At 44.1% G+C, this 8882-nt stretch overlaps 1 long non-coding RNA gene across 1 annotated transcript; it reads right to left on the bottom strand.

The window, feature by feature from the left end:
• Positions 1 to 999: 999 nt before the first annotated feature.
• Positions 1000 to 5678, bottom strand: LOC133083686 (uncharacterized). The gene is made up of 3 exons (XR_009699229.1): positions 5499 to 5678; positions 5132 to 5227; positions 1000 to 1077 (listed from the first exon to the last, which is right to left on the bottom strand). It is a non-coding gene; the product is annotated as an uncharacterized LOC133083686 (long non-coding RNA).
• Positions 5679 to 8882: the final 3204 nt, after the last annotated feature.

Raw genomic sequence — 8882 nt, 5'->3', positions numbered from 1 at the left:
TGTATATTAATATTTTTAACATTAAAACATTAATACAAATTGATTTAAACACAAAGAATAAAACAGATCTGAAACTCACACATGAATGATGTGCACAGAAAATTCCTTTGATTAAATAAAAATACAAACATAAAACATTGATCTCACAAGTGAAAAATAATACAATCCTTTCTACCTTTAGGAAAACTTTCAAAACATGGCACAATTAAATCAAAAGTGGTGAACAGCCACATACATAAATTGGTACATTTCTAGAAAGCAGTTTTTAAAGATTTGTTAATAAACCTCTTGTAATTCCATCTTTGGAATTCTACTACTAACGGGGTAAAATGATATGGGCACGTGTTTTTACATAGAAAAGGTATTCGAATATTTTACTTTTAAGATGGAAAAATTGTGAAGAGCCCTAAATCTACAATCTAAATAACAAGGAAATGGTTAAACTATATTGCACATGTTCCTGACATAACATTTTTCAGGCATTATCATAATGTCTATGAAGATATTTAAATACATACATTGTCAGAGTTGCAATAAGGTATTGCTCTAACATGCCTGACATACAGGGAACAATTTGAACATATTCTGAATCTCACTTGTGTTCACATGTAATTTTGTCCAGAGAAACAGTTGGTGAATGGATGCACAGCTGCACCCAGAGGAACCTAGCCAGGTGGAAAAACACAAAACACACACTTGCACACACCTCAAACAGCTACCCCACTCACATCAGACGTTACAGCTTTTTATTGGATTTCAAATCACCCTTCTCTCACTGCTTCACAATCACCCACAAGCTGAAACCCTTATGACACCCAGATTAACCAGCAAACTGCAGGCCCTTTTCAGGATAAAGTGCCATATTTGTTGTGGGTAAATATTTAACCATTTAGCACATATAATTACACTACCATTTTTATTAGGGTTTGTCTTAGTTTGGGCTGCTGTAACAAATATACCATAGACTGGGTGGTTTTGACAACAAACATTTATTACTCACAGTTCTGGAGGCTGGGGAGTCCAAGATCAAGTTGGCAGCACTTGTCTGGTGAGAGCTGTTTCCTGGAGAGGTATTCTCTGGGTGAAGAGCAGAGAAAGCAAGCTCTCGGGTGTCTTTTTATAAGGGCACTAATCCCATTGATGAGAGCTCCACCCTCCTGACTTAATTACTTCCTGAAGTAACATCACATAACTTCCAAATAACATCACATTGGGAATTGGTCTTCAAAATATTAATTTTCAGGGGACAGAAACATTCAGTTCCTAGCAGGGTCTTATTTTTTAATGTACCAATGACAGTTTTTGAGTATTGGGCCTTAAACCCATTTCCCCACAAGCCCTGTGGTTTTGGTTTTTTTGCTCTTGCTTTTCATTTTAAAATAGATTTTTTTCAGATTTATCATGGTATAATCAAGAAACCTTCATACTGTTTTCCATAGTGGCTGCACCAATTTACATTCCCACCTACAAGTGCACAAGGATTTCCTTTTCTCCACATCTTAGCTAACACTCATTCTTTTGTGCTTTTGAGGGCAGCCAACCTAACGGCTGTGAGGTGATATCTCACCATGGCTTTGATTTTTATTTTCCCTGCTGATTGATGATGTTGAACATCTTTTCATGTATTGTTGCCCATTTGCATGTCTTTTTTGGAAAAATATCTATCCAGTTCTTCTGCTCATTTTTTAACTAAATTGTGTTTCTTTTTGTTATTGTTGTTTTGCTATTGTCTTGTCTAGGTTTTTATACAATCGGCATATTAACCCCTTATTAGATATTTGCAAAGACTTTCTCCCATTACATAGTGTGCCTTTTCACTTTGTTGATGGTTTCCCTTGTAGTGTAGAAACCTTTTAATTTTATGTACTCCCACCTGTTTCTTTTGGCTTTTGCTGTCTTTGTTTCTGGTGTCAAATCCAAAAAAAAAAAAAAAAATTGCCAAGACCGGTGTGAAGGAGCCAGTCCCCTATACTTTCTTGTAGGAGTTCTGTGGTTCCAGATCTTAAATTTTTCTTCAATCCACTTTCAGTTGATTTTTATGAGGGGTATAAAATACAGATCCAGTTTTATACATTTACATGTGGCTGCCACTTTTTCAAACACAATTTATTGAAGAGACTATCATTTCTCCATTGAGTATTCTTGGCCCTGATGTCAGACATTAATTGACTGTACATGCAGAGGTTTATTTTAGAGCTCTCCATTCTGGTCCATTGGTCTGTGTGTCTATTTTGATGCAAGTATTATACTGTTTTGATGACTATAACTTTGCATTGTAATTTGAAAGCAAGAAGTGTGATCCCTTCAACTTTGTTCTTCTTTCTCAGGATTACTTTAGATATTAAGAGTCCTCTGTGGTTCCACACAAATCTTAAGATTTTTTTTCTATTTTTCTGAATAATGCCATTGGAAATTTGATACATTATATTAATTATTTTAATTACATTAAATCTGTATGAGATTGCCTTGAGGAGAATGGAAATGTTGCCAACATTAGTTCTTCCAATCTATGAACATGGAATATCTTTCCATTTATTTTGTAAACACTTGTACCTAAATCTTTGTCAGCATCTCTGATTATTTTCTTTATATGCATTCCCAGAAGTAGAATTACTAGTTCAAACACCATAAATATTTTACAATTTTTAATGCATATTACCAAATCATGCTCCAGAAATAAATGGTACCATATACATTTTTCCAATCCAGCATCTAAGAGTGCTGGTCTCACTGCATCCTCACCACCTTTACCTTTGCAGTTTTTACTGACACCTTGCTAGTTAGATATACAAAAATAAATAAATAAATAAATAAAGTTACTTTCACATCTCGATGAAGTACTTATGGAGATTCTGACTAATGGGAAAATCTAAGGAGGATAATTTTAAGTGTTTATATATGATTTTAGTTAATTGTAGCTGTTTCTTCCCTACAAAATTATTTTGGGGGTTGAATACAGGAGAATACCTGTGTTTATTTTCTTCCTGGGGATTGAAGCCTCTGCCTGTCACCCTGTTGCTCTCACTTTGTACGTTACTATTGTTCTCCCACTACCCTGCCCTGTCGCCTCCCCTAGCCAGAAACACTGTTAGTAACGGAGTTCCACCAGCAATTTGCCAGTGAGTCTAATGAAAAGCACCCACAGCCTAATGATTTTCATCTGGGTCCTGAAATATGAATTAATTTGATTTATCTGGAAAAACTCTCATAAAACATGAACTCTGTTAGGGTGTGGGTGGGTGATGAGAGAAAACAGTGAAAACTGTGTGTGGGGGGCAGAGACATCCATTTGGCTCCCAACGGCCTGGCCCAATTCTCTCCTAGAGCAACTGAACACTCGATATTTAACTGAGCGCAGGGCTGCCCGAGACTACAGATGTTCCCGGCCTCCTGTGCAGCTGGGTTATTTGTGTGACTAAGCTCTCCTTCCAAGATGGAAGGAAAGAAATTTGTGCAACTTGTAGGATATTTCCTACATGGGAGAGGCAGGCCTTACTTTCTCCTTTTCCCTCTGTCCTACTTCACGAATGTAAACACTGAAACTGTAGCTCCATCCTGCCCCATGTCCACCCCGGAGGAGGCCAACTCCCCTAGGATGACAGATCATCAGGAATGACAGAGAAGCTTCCTGAAGTAGCCTTGAGTGAGCAGCCCCGGACTGCCTGCATCCAGATCAGAATGTGAGAGAGATGTAAACTTCTGTTTGGTATAATTACGTGGGGGGGGGGGGAGGGGGGCAGTGTGTTGCAGGTACTGAACTCTAAGCAACACAGGAATCCTGGAAGGGGCTCCTCTCTACACTTCCCATGGGTCAGGCTGCTCCAAGGACCACAGCTGTCTGATACTTTCAGCTCTCCCTTTCATGGGTGGTGGGGGGACAGCCAAGCTCAGCAACAATGCAATATCCTTTCCAGGCGCTTCTCCGGAAATCTACTGGGTGAAGATGGATGCCCCCAACACAAGGAATCTGGAGCTAATATTTTCCGGGGATACGATCTTGTTCTCTCCCCCAGAGCGTGCACCCCGGCGCTCTCCTAAATAGATAGCTTGTTTTGAAATGTGCTGTGCTGTTTCCCTGCTGATACGTGCAGATTCTAAATAAATAACTCAGGGCATAGTCCATCTTACGTCTGTTGTAACTTGAATGTTGCTGGAAAGATGAGTTTAGAACTAAGTCCTGTGCTAAACCAATACATTTAAGAGCTTAATTTGGAAAACCAAAAAATTCCAATTGCGTCATCCACCCACAAAGCGGGACTCAACTCAAGCCTTGGCCTGAGCTCCCCAGTGCAGGTGTATGGGACTTCCCAGGTGTCTGGTCTTGTCCATGTAACTTCTCATATACTCTCCAGCCTTATAGACCCCACAATTTTATGTTGAAAAGACAGCCTAATATATAATAAAATATGAAAGTGATTGAGAACATTGTAAAAAGTTTCATAGTTCATTTGTTCTTTATTTCTTCATGCTTAATTATCTACAGAGTGTCTTTTCTTTCGGGACTGGTTTAAAAAAATAGTTTATTAATAGGGAATTTGAGGTAAAGTAAGGCTAACGGATCACTAGACGACTGTCACTGAAAAGATGGTTGGTTACTTGCAGCTCCCAAGAGGAGGGGAAAGGCCGCACATTGGTCAGCAGGCAGAGGGAGCGAGGGGAATTTGGGACAAGTGTTTTTCTGTGATTCCCCAGGAAGGAACAGTGAGGAGGGTGAGCAGATTCAGGACTGACTAGCCTGTAGGATGTCAGGGGCTGTCCCTGGTGTCTGGGTGATGAGGGAAGGGAGACAATGGCCCTGAGCATGAGAGCCACAGAGGAGGTGGATGGTGAGGGCTCTGGATGGATTGGTTTGCATTTGAAAAGCAGGCCTGGGAGCAGGTCTGAATCCAGGGAGACAGGAGAGGAGGGACCCAGAGCCCGAGGCAAGGGGACCCGGACCTGGCACAGGGTTGTCTAGAACAAGGCGTGCCAGGCATGTGTACGTGAGGAGATAAACCGTCAGGTTTACAGAACCTAGAAACTTGGTCCACACTAGGGCGCAGCTTAAACGTCACCTCCTCAGAGACACGTCCCCTGCCTGTGTATCTGCAGTGACAGCCACCCCCGCCCACGTGTCACAGCCATCACCCACCTCATTCCTGCGCAGCACCCAGGGCCGGCTTGTCAGCACTCACTGTGGCTGCCCCACCCGGAGGAACTGTTCTCACGGGGTCCCAGGCCTGCTTCCCTGGAAGGAGAAGATTAGGAGGATGTGAAATGTCCCTGAGACACTTGGGCCTGACACCCACCCATGTGACCTCAGCTCTGGGAAGTAGCAGCATAGCGTATTTAGGGCTGTCCCCAAATCGGGACAGCAGCTGCTTTCCCTGGTGGCTCCTCTGCCACCGCTGTCCCCTCTCTCTGCCACCCCAGCCCCTCCCCCGCCCCGCTCTCCTGCTTCCCCTGAGGCCTGCCCTTCCCTACACAGCGCCAACCCTTCTACAGGCTATTCTGCTTACTGTCTGTCCCCCTCCGCGGCGTCAGCTCCATGGGAGCAGCAGGGTTGTTTCTTTCAAAATTGTTCTTGTTTTTGTATGTTTTATTCTCTGCGCTGCCTACAGCCCATGTCAGTGCGGAGCCCGAGGTAGAGACTCCACAAACACTGAATGAGCAGCTCCTATCACAGCCCGGAACGCGCCTTTTTGTGATTTCCTTGTTAGGTGAGTCTCTGTCTCCTGGGGACTGGGAATCCCTTCCCCCAGCACAGGCCTGGCACACAGCGGATGCTGGATCAGCAATTTGAGGAATGAATATGCCAATCACTGTGCTTAACACAAGCACCCAACAATGATTAACCTCGTTGCTGCCCTCAGGGGACAGTTAAAATCAAGACAACAGACCCAAAGGAGTGGCTTAGTAAGAACAATGTCATCAAACTGCGACTTAAATGCAGTTTTAGCTCCTCCAGAAACGGGGTCTTAATCCAGTGAATCAGGAATCCTCTGATCAGCACTAGCTAAGTCAACGGCCTGGGAGACCGCTGCCATCCCCTAATGCAAAGAAACCATGTGAAAACCCACAGGATTCTTTGTCCAGTACAGCTTCCTTGTTTCAGCTCCCTTCTGCCTATAAGCGTCTTTCATTTTGTGCAACTCCTCAGAGCTCTTTCTATCTCCTAAATTGGATGCTGCCTGATTCATGAATTTTCAAATAAAGCCAGTGATTTTAAAATTTTACTCAGTCGAATTTTATTTTCCTTTTTTTTTTTTAAATGTAGCTTATAGTTTATTTTAGCGTTATATTTTGCTTTAAGAGATTGTCCTAGAATCAGTCGGGTTTATTACTGCTATGTAAGAAACTATTACAAAACGTAGTGGTTTGAAATATAATTTACTATTTTCTCTGCTAGTTCTGTGGGCTGTCTGTGCTTAATTGCGTGCTTCTTGCTTAGAGCTCCTGGTGCTGCTGCAGTTGGAGGGCAGCTGGGGCGTCGTCGTCAAGAGGCTCCAGCAGGCCCCTCACAGGGCTGGCTGGGGTTCACATGTGTTGTGGGCCAAAGTGTGCACATGACCTCTGCACGTGGCTTGGTTTCCTCGCAGCAGAGCCTGTGTTTCCAGGGACCACAGTGTATCAGCAGCAGTCTGAGTATAGAAAGGGGCAGTGACCAGATCTCCTCTAAGGCCAGTTCAGGACTGGTCCAAAGTCTCCTCCACAATTCTCTGTGGGTCAAAGCAGTCACAGGCCAGGCCAGATGTAGGAGTTTGGAGAAACAGACCACTTGTCTCCTCGGGGTGGGGTGCCTTGTTTTGTATAAGGAAGGAAGGAATTGAAGGTGGCTGCGTCTTTCAGATAAACCACCACGAAGATTCTGTGATGAATGCTACAACTGGACAACAGATGCCAGGGTCCAATACAGTCTACCTGAGCTCTTGGAGTCCAGAAGGTGAAGCACATGAAAAAAGACAATTCCAGAACCTTCCATGAAGAAGGAAATTGTGTGGGACTTGTCCTCACTATAAACACTGAGAAACTGGGCAAAATATATAAAACAACTTTTTATGGCCATTGGACAATGGGAAGCAGAGGAGAATGGGGTTGGTAGGGACCATCCAGGGACAATATTGCTGTTTCATTGGCTCTGTGTTCCTAAGGGCCTTGCGAGTCTAAGCAGGATCTGAGCTTTGTCTAATACACAAGAGCAACTCTGTGACGTTCAGAGTGAGGGGACGGGTGGGTAGGAGTTAGCACAATCAGGGCTCAGCTTTGCAGGGTTCATAATCTGAGACCACAGAAAGATAGGAGGCTCCCAGTGGTCCCAGAAGCCACCCACAGGAAGGGTCTCTATCCACACATGAGGACCATGGACTCGTCACATGAGGTTTGGGTCTCTGGATGAGCCCCAGCCCCGAACACCTAGTGTGGGCTCATTTGCTGAATGAAGATGCAGAAACTCTCTTGGAGATGCAGGATGTGAGGAATGGGTGGGGCTTGGATGGACTGAGGGTAGACGAAAGTGTTTTTTAAGTTCTAGAGAGGGGAATGAGGTCTTTCTGGGCTGGAAATGCTGCAACTTCCGCCCAGCCGCCATCAATTGGAAGGTAGTCCTCAGAGGTGTCCTGAACATGGAGTTCCTTACATCAATGGGAGGAGAGATTAGGAGCATGTGAAATGTCCCTGAGACACTTGGACCTGACACCCACCTATGTGACCTCAGCTCTGGGAAGTAGCAGCATAACGTATTTAGGGCTGTCCCCAAATCAGGACAGCAGCTGCTTTCCCTGGGTCTAATTTTGCATGTTTATAATAACAGTGAGAATTTTCCAGAAGAGCAAGATACCAAGACCTTCAGGAGATTCTCCTTCTGACCCCTTCTTTCTCAGTCTAGGGCAATGCTCTATGACCCCCAGCTGTCCCCCCTATACATTCAGTGCTCACGCACCCAGCACATGGCACACATTCACTGAGGCCCTACTGTGTGCCTGACCTGGTCCAGACACCAGAGGACAGCAGTGGGTGAAATCGGTGGAGGGAGATCCCAATTCACATGCAGGTGACAGACTCATGGGGAAAACAGATTAAAAAATAGAGGTCCACAATATCAGGAGGTGATATGTACCATAAAGAAAAGTAAAGTAAACTTTTGAAAATTCCTGAAGAAGTTTAGGGAGCTAACATGTAGAAGACACAGTGTTCTAGGCTCAGAGAATAGCAAGTACAAAGGCCCTGAAGTCACCATGGGCTGCATGTTTGAGAGTCTTAGTTTTTAGCTGGAATACTTGTCTTGTGCTCAGTCTGTTTTGCTTTTATTTGGAAGCCTTGATTTCATTTTCCTAGCTCATTAACTTGAGGTTGATCACACCAATCTGTAAATTCAATCCCAGTGATTTATTTCAGCAAATTCTACTCCAGGGATTCAAAGTGGAAACATGTGAATTTGCGCCCAGCACTCTGTTAACAACTAGCAGGCTGTGGACTGAACCCCCATGATGACTGCAGTTAATAAACTTCCTCAGTGTCCTCAGGCCCCCCCGCTCCACTTCCTCCCCATCTAATGTGGGTCCAAGCTCTGATCCTGCCCCTCTGTCACACCTTCATTTCCTATGCGTAGCTCACCTGTCATCTCTGCCCGAAATTCCCCTAGGCTTCTTAAAGTCCTAGGTCCCAAACTGAGTTCACCCCTTGTCTCCTCTTGTTGAATCCCTATCAGTGAGGGAACCCCTTGATGGCTCCACTCTCAAGATCTAAGACACGACCTCTGCCCCATCCTCCCCCCTTGCATCCCACCCCATGATCCCATTGTTGCAGCACTCTCTGTCATTCTCTCCTTCCACCTTTCTATCTTGAGCTGCCCACCACCCTCTCCTTCGTCAATGGGTCCCCTTGAGATGAGCACAATTACATAT

The sequence above is a fragment of the Eubalaena glacialis genome, unplaced genomic scaffold (assembly GCF_028564815.1).
Source record: "Eubalaena glacialis isolate mEubGla1 unplaced genomic scaffold, mEubGla1.1.hap2.+ XY scaffold_56, whole genome shotgun sequence".
NCBI lineage: Eukaryota > Metazoa > Chordata > Mammalia > Artiodactyla > Balaenidae > Eubalaena > Eubalaena glacialis.
This window is presented reverse-complemented; position numbering and strand designations above follow the sequence as displayed.